We start from the raw sequence: 9,350 nt of genomic DNA on the forward strand, positions 1-9,350 counted from the left end.
ATAGATCGAGCGATTTTGATTGTGGTTGGGTGAGAAGTATAACATGTACCATTCCAAAACGCTATTGGTTTGTATGCAATAGATTGCATCTGCACGACGCAAATCAACAAACTTATGTCAATTCGCCACACTCAAACAAGTGCTGACGCTTTGCAGGAAAGATGTCCGTGCCCCGGCAATCAAGTACAGTACCAGTAGGGAGGAGGTTTGTAGCCAGAAATGCCTGGCAACAATCGCACATCCCTGGTCGTACTTGGAGGAGGTTTGCTAAAATAACTGTTAAGAAACGACATATTATATCCTCATTTCTGTAATGATGTGATGTGTTCTTTATTTTGAACGGATCTGGCAACCCAATATACTACGCCATATGCGGTCTGTACTCGGCGCGAAATACTTCTTTTTCCTGTTCAGTGGTGACGAGAAGCGGCTGCTCTCTGTGCAGACGGCAAATAAACATGCCACGAGTTTGAGTTAAGCAAGAAAATTCATCTCTCGTCGTTATTCTCCTAAATACATCCCGAACGAAGCGCACATCTCAACAATAACTCATTTCAAATGTGAGTGTCAACAGCAAATGCCTTACAAAAACTCGCCATCAAACTTAAAAAGCATATTGAGGTAATCCGAAAAGTTTATTTTCAAGGAGTGTCGAGGGGGTGAAATTGAATTAGACTTTGTTACCAGGGTTACTTCAAACTTAACAGCGCGTGTCGACTGGCATCCTTCTGTGTGTGTGAGAGAGAGAGAGAGAACAGCGAACTACTCATGCACCACGAACAAGTGTAGTGTGGGTTACATTGCCCTCTGCTGGCTCAGTTGTAAAAAGGCAATCATACAACATTAACAGATTTCAGACAAATGTTAAAAAGCGAGTTTAATTTATTGCTACAAGTCAGGGGTGCCCATTACGTCGATCGCGGTCGACCGGTAGCTCGTTGACTGGTCCCAAGTTGATTGCGAGGGGTGATGAGGAGGACAAACAAACAAACATGTAGCAAAAGTTCAACTCGTTCCTTTAGTTACCGCGAGACGTTCACCTTCGCGCTTGTAAGGATCGCGTTATTACAACCCTTTTGCCCGTTTTCCGAGTCTGCGTCCTGCTCAAGGTCATTCCTGAAGTTCTCAGTTCTTAGGCTTGTGTCCTCAAAACTCCTTTGTACCAACTTATAAGTGACGATTCCTTAAGCCCTCGAGTTGATGACAAAAACGTGAATACAATGCGGTGTGCTTGTCGTATTGAGTCAGTTGCGGGCCGTGTTCGTGAGCAAGTTAGCCACATTAGCCCGTTAGCATCCAGCAGGCGGAAATCCCAAACTGCTTCATGTCCAAGTGCGATCATGACCGATCCCCGTGAAGACGGCTCCCTCTGTTGGACATTAATTTTATTCCAAAGAGACGTTGATCTGTCAAATCAACGTGAAGGAAACGATTTCAAACCACAGGATAAGTGAAAGTTGAATGACAAATGAAAGCCAAAATTTAAGGAAAGAGCAGTGATTTGTGTTGTGAATTGGAGGTGGGTGCAAAAGCTTACAGCACCTGGTATTCCCAGGCGGTCTCCCATCCAAGTACTAACCAGGCCCGACCCTGTTTAGCTTCCGAGATCAGATGAGATCGGGCGTTCTCAGGGTAGCATGGCCGTAAGCGAGAAAAGATGTGAAAATTGTCCCCATTATAGCTGACAGGGCACTTCCGGGTCGGGGGCGGAGTGGTGGGGTGATTTTTTTTCATTTAATCGCCTCCTCCCGAGTGCACGATGGAGGGGCCCGCTCCCGTGGTGGTTTGAGCGCTCAGCCTGTCACGCTCGCATACGGTCCGCTGCGAGCAAGCAGCTCTGCGGTGCTTGATGTCTGTTTGAAAGTGTGCTTTTCCAGCGGAGGTGCAACACATAAATAAGAGATTTAAAAATGTCAGTTCAACGTTGTGGGTCTCCCAGTTAAGGCTGAGGTAAAAAAAATTGAGTAAAGGAAGCGCGAAAGAACGTTCACGTGGGTGCAAAGGCTTACAGCACCTGGTATTCCCAGGCAGTCTCCCATCCAAGTACGAACCAGGCCCGACCCTGCTTAGCTTCCGAGATCAGACAAGATCGGGCGTTCTCAGGGTAGCATGGCCGTAAGCGAGAAAAGAAGTGAAAATTGTCCCCTTTATAGCTGACAGGGCACTTCCGGGTCGGGGGGGTACTAACCATCCAAGTACTAACCAGGCCCGACCCTGCTTGGCCTCCGAGATCGGGCGTTCTCAGGGTAGTATGGCCATAATAGTGATGTGTCGTTCGCGAACGAGCCGTTCTTTGAAGTGAACGATGGGAGCCGGCTCCTCATTGGGAGCCGGTCCGAATAGGAGCCGACTTTTTTTTTTCTCCTGTTTTTTCCCCCCTTCGGTTAAAGCCGCACGTGATTGGTCAAGATCCGTGGTAGAAGAGGAAGGGGAGGGTTTTACACACACACACACACACACACACACACACACACACACACAGACACACACACACACACACACACACACAGACACACACACACACACACACACACACACAGACACACACACACACACACACACGGGCACACACGCTGCAGTTTAGAGAAGGGGGAGGGGTTAGAGAAGAGACACACAGCAGCACACTGAGCAGCACGCAAACAAGACAAACAAGGAGACGAGAGAGTTAGTTAGCGAAAAAAACAACACGGTGGAAAGCGGAAAGGTGAGAAAACGGATAGGAAACGCAGTGAAATTTGGACTCATTTCAATTTAATTGATAGTTCAAAGGCAGCGTGTAGACTGTGCAAGGTTAAAATATCCCATCGATCAGGCTCCACAAATAACCTGCACAGGCACATCAGAAAAGTCCACCCATCAGTACAATTTGAAGAGAAAAGACAAGCAAGGGAACCAGCTATTAATGAAGGTGCTAGTGTGTCTGCAACTGTTGCTGCTGCTGCAATGTCACAACTGCCTAGATGTACAACCCAGAGCTCTATGAGCCACTTTATGCAAAAAGCTATAAACCAGCAAAACAGAACACAATTGACGAGGAACTGGGTAAAATGATTGCAAGTGATTTTCAGCCATTTTGTGTTGGCTGTGTGTTGTCGCAACATCTGAGAGAATCTTCTCCAAAACAGGGCAAATATTAACAGAGAGGAGAAACAGGACTTATGTTGTTTTACTGTAAATAGTTAAAAGCTTATAAATATACACATTCAGAGATTGGAACTTTTTGTTGACCTTGTTTTGATATGGGTCTTTGTCTTTTTTGCATTAGTAATTCATTTTACGCATAATATTACGTTATTTTTGTTAGTAAATTAATTTAAGCAACAAAAAAAACTGAGGAGCCATTTGGGAGCCGAGCCAAAAGAGCCGGCTCTCTAAAAGGAGCCGGAATTCCCATCACTAGGCCATAAGCGAGAAAAGACGTGAAAATTGTCCCCTTTATAGCTGACAAGGCACTTCCGGGTCGGGGGCGGAGTGGGGTTATTTTTTTTCATTTAATCACCTCCTCCCGAGTGCACAATGGAGGGGCCCGCTCCCGTGGTGGTTTGAGCGCTCATCCTGTCAGGCTCGCATACGGTCCACTGCGAGCACGCAGCTGCGGTACTTGATGTCTGTTCCAAAGGTTGGTGTAACCCAGCCTTGATAAGACTGTTATTTTATTGTTAGTTTCTGTAGGGTGATATTTGTTTGTGATACTGCTGTTTCCGAGGGACAATGAACGCACCGCAGCGCTCGGAGCGAGGACCCGTTAGCGAGAGAGACAGAACATTCTCGCACTTTCCCAGGCGGGTCGAAACGAAAGAACGATAAATGAAAACTTGTCCTTGAACCTCTACCTGTACAAGATAGTGAAGTTAAATCCTGTGGCAATCTATCTTTTTTTTCTTTCCAAGGCAAGAGAAGGGTTTAGAAGAGATAACGTTCCTGGTGAGTGTTTTTTGTTAAATATGTCCGATTAGCATTTCTAGCATTCGATTTGTAACATAAAAAAACAGTCAGGAATGAAGTTGGTGAAAATGGAGATTGTTGTTCTGTTGATATAAGATATAACTGTGCCGTTATAAAAGAAAGAAAAAGGGATAAATATCTCCGTCACTTCCGGAGTGAACGCTGGTGAATTTTTGGACGCCGCTACTCCCCGTGATTTTTTGATTTTTAAGTCAATTTTTTGATCTTTTAAAGTTGACATATTTTTGTCGACCTGCTTTTATGGTCACTGAGTGAACAACGATCAATCCACACTCGATCGGTCGAACTGTCATTGCCTGTCATCGAGTGTTGAGTTGCCGTCGAGTTGTGGCTAGGCTAGCTTACCTGCTACCTGTCGCTGCTTCCCGACTTTATTACTCCAGTCCAGCTATGTCGATCAGCTGTGAGTGGCTTGCTTTCTGCTGGTTGGTCCTGTCTGTTCTCCACCACCCATTGGAAGCGCTTTACCAGTATGCTGCCACTGAGCTCAAACTCAATTTTAATCCACACGGTCCACCACCGCCTGCTCTGCTCCAACACCCGGACATCCTTTACGTGCCCCGGCGAAGGTGCACTCACCGGGGCTCACGTCGAAACTATCAAACTCCAGCTCCATCAGGTCGTTCTGGTCCACCGCTCGCCACCCACGGAAGAACACCGGACGCCGTGCGGATGCCTCTGTGTTGACACGCGTCCCGAGCTCGGATAGCATCGCGGTCGCTCGCAGCTGCACTACTGTCAACGTCGGCCTACTGAACATCCGTTCCCTTACGAGCAAGGGCCAGTTCGTCCACGACCTCCTGACAGACCGTGAGTTTGACATTCTGTGTCTGAGTGAGACCTGGCAGCAACCAAATGATTATGGTACTCTTAATGAAGCTAATCCACCGGGCTTTGTTTATCACGCTGTGCCTCACACGACTGGGAGGGGAGGTGGCCTTGCGATGATTCTGCGCGAGGATTGGAAATTTTCACCCGTAAATGTGCCTGCTTTTTTATCTTTTGAAGCTACAGTTATACAGTTCTCTGGATCAACTCCCACACTGATTGCCACTATTTACCGTCCACCAAAACCAAACAAGCATTTTATCACTGACATTACTACACTCCTCACTCATCTGTATACACTATCACCAAATGTGATTCTCTTAGGAGATTTTAATATACACATGGACAATATCAATAACTCACTCACCAAAGACCTTACCTCCTGTCTGGACAGTTTTGGTTTTCAACAGTTTGTCAACTTTCCCACACACAGTAAAGGACATATTCTGGACTTGATCTGCTGTATAGGATTATCACCAACAAACTGTAAAACCGATCTCCTCCCATACACAGATCATCTATTGCTTTCATTCAATGTTAACCTGTCCTTTGTCAAATCCAACCCACAACGCATTATACATTTCCGTAAAATCAAGGACATTAACCCGGACAATTTAGAATCACTTATCAACAACCTCCCCAGTACTGATTGTCTTTCTACAACAGATGAGTTTTTGACACACTACAATACAAACCTCCATAACATTCTCAATACCCTGGCCCCACTCAAAACCCGAACTGTCTCCTTCAACCAAACAGCACCCTGGTTTACCCCTACCCTCAGACAACTTAAATCAAAAGGCCGTCAACTTGAAAGATTATACAGAAAAACTGGTCTCACTATTCATAAAGAAATGCACACTACCCACTTCCTCCATTACAAGGACTCAATATCCAAAGCCAAATCAATCTACTCTGGTTTAATCAGTTCCAATGAAGGTAACCCCAGATCACTCTTTTCACACATTTGTAAACTCACCAAACCTGCTGACACTCTTCCCTTACATCTCTATTCCACAGATTTTTGTAATACTCTGGCCTCATTTTTTACATCCAAAATCCAATTTATCCACCAGCAGCTCACCCCTTCATCTGCTCCCAACCCTCCTTCTCCATTCTCCCCGGTTCCTACACACCTGTTCTCTGCATTCACCTCACCATCTGTCCACCAAATCTCCATCTTAATCCAGAAGTCCAAATCCTCTACTTGTCAACTTGACCCTCTCCCTACTGTTCTAGTCAAAGCTTCTATCCCGGCCCTCTCCCCTCTCATCACTAACATTATTCAAACTTCCCTCTCTACTGGCATTGTACCCTCCCATCTCAAAACTGCTGCTGTCACTCCCATACTGAAGAAACCTGGCTCTGATCCCTCCGACTTGAATAACTTTCGTCCCATATCAAACCTCCCGTTCATCTCCAAACTTCTAGAAAAAACAGTAGCTGCTCAACTTCACACCCATCTTTCCTCCAATAACCTCTATGAACAATTTCAATCTGGCTTCCGTCCCCTCCATAGTACCGAAACTGCCCTCCTCAAAATATGCAATGACCTTCTTCTCTCTGTCGACTCCGGTTCACTCGCCATCCTCCTCCTGCTTGACCTCAGTGCAGCCTTTGACACCATCTCTCACTCCATCCTCCTCGACAGACTCTCCTCCATTGGCATCACCAGCATCCCCCTCTCCTGGTTCCGCTCCTATCTTTCTGACCGCACCCAGTTTATCCAGCTCAAATGTTTTAGATCTCACCCCTTTCCCCTCACTTCAGGTGTTCCTCAGGGTTCTGTCCTTGGCCCCTTGCTGTTTCTAATCTATCTTCTCCCCCTTGGTAATATCTTCAGGAAACATCACATTCACTTTCCCTGCTACGCGGATGACACCCAGCTCTACATCTCTACCAAACCTAATACCATACTCCCACCATCCTCCCTAACCAACTGCCTGCAGGAATTAAAATCTTGGTTCACCTCAAACTTCCTCAAATTGAATAGCAATAAAACTGAACTCCTCCTCATTGGCACCAAATCCACCCTAAACAAAATAAACAATTTCTCCATTCCCTTTGACAGCTCTTCCATCTCCCCCTCTCCTCAGGTCAAGACTCTGGTTGTCATCCTTGATAGCACCCTCTCCTTCACCTCACATATCAACCACATCACTCGTTCTGCATATTATCATCTTAGAAACATCCACCGGCTCCGCTCTTCTCTCACTCCTCAGTCCACTGCTATACTTGTTCATACCCTCGTCACCTCGCGACTCGATTACTGTAATTCCCTCCTGCTCGGTCTCCCTCAAAAAACCCTCCATAAGCTTCAGCTGGTCCAAAATTCAGCCGCCCTCATTATCACACTCACACCATACATAAACCATATTACACCTGTCCTCCAACAGTTCCACTGGCTCCCCATTTTACACCGCATTCAATATAAAATCCTGCTCCTCACATTCAAATCCATCCATAACCGAGCCCCTCCATACCTATCTGACCTCATCCATATTCCTACACCTGTCCGCTCTCTTCGTTCTTCCTCCTCTCTCCTCCTCTCTGTCCCCCCTGCTCGCCTCGTCACCATGGGAAACAGAGCCTTCAGTCGCTCTGCTCCCCAGCTCTGGAACACACCGCTGACCTTCGTAATACGGACTCATTAACACATTTCAAATCCAGCCTCAAAACACATCTGTTTAGACAAGCCTACTCAGTCGGACCATAAAGCCATTATTTTTATTTATTTATTTTTTTGTTGTATTTTTTTCTTATTTTATTTGATGCTGTTTTTAACATTGTGTTTGTGATTTTAACTGCTTGTTGTAAGGTGTCCTTGAGTTTCTAGAAAGGCGCCCACAAATAAAATGTATTATTATTATTATTATTATTATTATAAACCATTGTACCGACACGTGCGCTCCATAGCAGGTGTATTAGCATCAAGCTAAGCTAACGTGCTCACGGCGAATAGCGCTGTGGCCTTCGTTCGAGCCAATTTTAGAAAATCGTTATTTTCCCTAGCCGATTATTGCCACGTTTAGTGAATGCCTTGCGCATTTTGTGCAGGCTGTTTTTTTTGGGACTCATAGACCATCAAAAGATTGGACTACGTAGTCTGGAGATTGGATGCCACGTGGGACGTTGGTGAAGGACATCTTGGACTTCAAAGCCACCCGTCCCCTGGAGGGTGTAGGACAGTTGAAAGGATTTCCCTCTTTTTTTTGTTGAATCTGAGATCTCAGTCGTTTTTTTTTTATGGGTCAGATCTGATACCAAAAAAAACAACTGATAAGAACTGATAACAATTTAACTTACTGTATGTTTTCTTCCTTGTTCATCTTTATGCATTCTGGTTCCGTTTCCCATCTACTCCTATTGTAAATATTCACTCAATATATTTTTTTATAAAAACCTCAGTGTGTCTTCTTCCTGTTGGAGGTTTCCCCTTGACTCTAACTAGAGTCTGCTGTTGCCAATCTCACTGTGACCATAAGTAGTGCACCCTAACTCAAATAGATTTGATAAATTGACACACTTTCCCTTGACTGACAACTTAATAGAAGGGTGCCACTAGTAGCTGCACCTAGGGTGGCTACATTGGCTTTTCCAGTGGAGGTGCAAAAGCATCCAGCAGGCGGAAATCCCAAGCTGCTTCATGTCCAAGTGCGATCATAACCGATCCCCGTGCAGACGGCTCCCTCTGTTGGACATTAATTTTATTCCAAAGAGACGTTGATCTGTCAAATCAACGTGATCATTTTGACTAGCTTTCAGTTGTTTACACCTCGACCTGACCAACTTTCTGGCAATAAAACCCCTCTTCGTTTTTGGTGTCTGTGTGTGGTTCTTGTATTGATCTCTCACGAAACCTAACACTTTAATTCACATTCGACCCAAACTCCTCGTTTGGAGCGTCCCTCGCGCCGAAACGGTGCAGCATCGGCGGTGCCGTGGGCATAAACAACTCGGTACGACATTTCGCGCGGGTGGGCGTGAGATTTTCCTCCGCTTCACTGGTAACCCTGGATACTCTCCGCCGTACGGGTGCCGTGCGCCCCAAACCCGAAGCAATGAGGGACATTTTAGGGCGGTCGGGTTCGGGTAGGGGTAGGGCTCGGGCTCGGGCTCGGGCCGCCCGATCTTACCTCTGCTCCGGCGGGGCCAAGCGGGTGGCATCCGTTCGGTCCCGGACCTTCGTGCTGTTTGATTACCAAAGGACTTATGCACACACTTCAACGTGTATTTTGTTCAGGATGACCTCCTGAAGCCTAAATGAGCATTAATTTGATCACACAACTCATGCCTATGAAGATACATTCAAACTCACAAAACGTGCTCAGCTCGGGCTGAAAATGCATTTAAAGCAATAAAAACTCAAATTGAGTGTCACACCTAAACCAAAGGACTTATGCACACATTCAACATGTATTTTGTTCAGGATGACCTCCTGAAGCCTATATGAGCTTTAATTTGACCACACAACTCATTCCTATGAAGATACATTCAAACTCACAAAACGTGCTCAGCTCGGGCTGAAAATGCATTTAAAGCAATAAAAACTCAAA

General features: G+C 45.7%; 1 long non-coding RNA gene, 1 other non-coding gene and 1 pseudogene across 2 annotated transcripts; 1 reads left to right on the forward strand and 2 right to left on the reverse strand.

Moving 5' to 3' along the window:
- Positions 1 to 1,530: 1,530 nt before the first annotated feature.
- Positions 1,531 to 1,649, reverse strand: LOC147200799 (5S ribosomal RNA). Its single transcript, XR_015101949.1, has one exon. It is a non-coding gene; the product is annotated as a 5S ribosomal RNA (ribosomal RNA).
- Positions 1,650 to 2,002: 353 nt separating this feature from the next.
- LOC147200800 (5S ribosomal RNA) lies at positions 2,003 to 2,121 on the reverse strand (annotated as a pseudogene).
- Positions 2,122 to 3,606: 1,485 nt separating this feature from the next.
- LOC147200801 (uncharacterized) lies at positions 3,607 to 8,611 on the forward strand. Its single transcript, XR_015101923.1, has 2 exons — positions 3,607 to 4,776; positions 7,852 to 8,611. It is a non-coding gene; the product is annotated as an uncharacterized LOC147200801 (long non-coding RNA).
- Positions 8,612 to 9,350: the final 739 nt, after the last annotated feature.

This window comes from Hippocampus guttulatus, chromosome 9 (assembly GCF_054856545.1).
Source record: "Hippocampus guttulatus isolate MCC_2025c chromosome 9, RoL_Hgut_1.0, whole genome shotgun sequence".
In the NCBI taxonomy this organism is placed as follows: Eukaryota; Metazoa; Chordata; class Actinopteri; order Syngnathiformes; family Syngnathidae; genus Hippocampus; species Hippocampus guttulatus.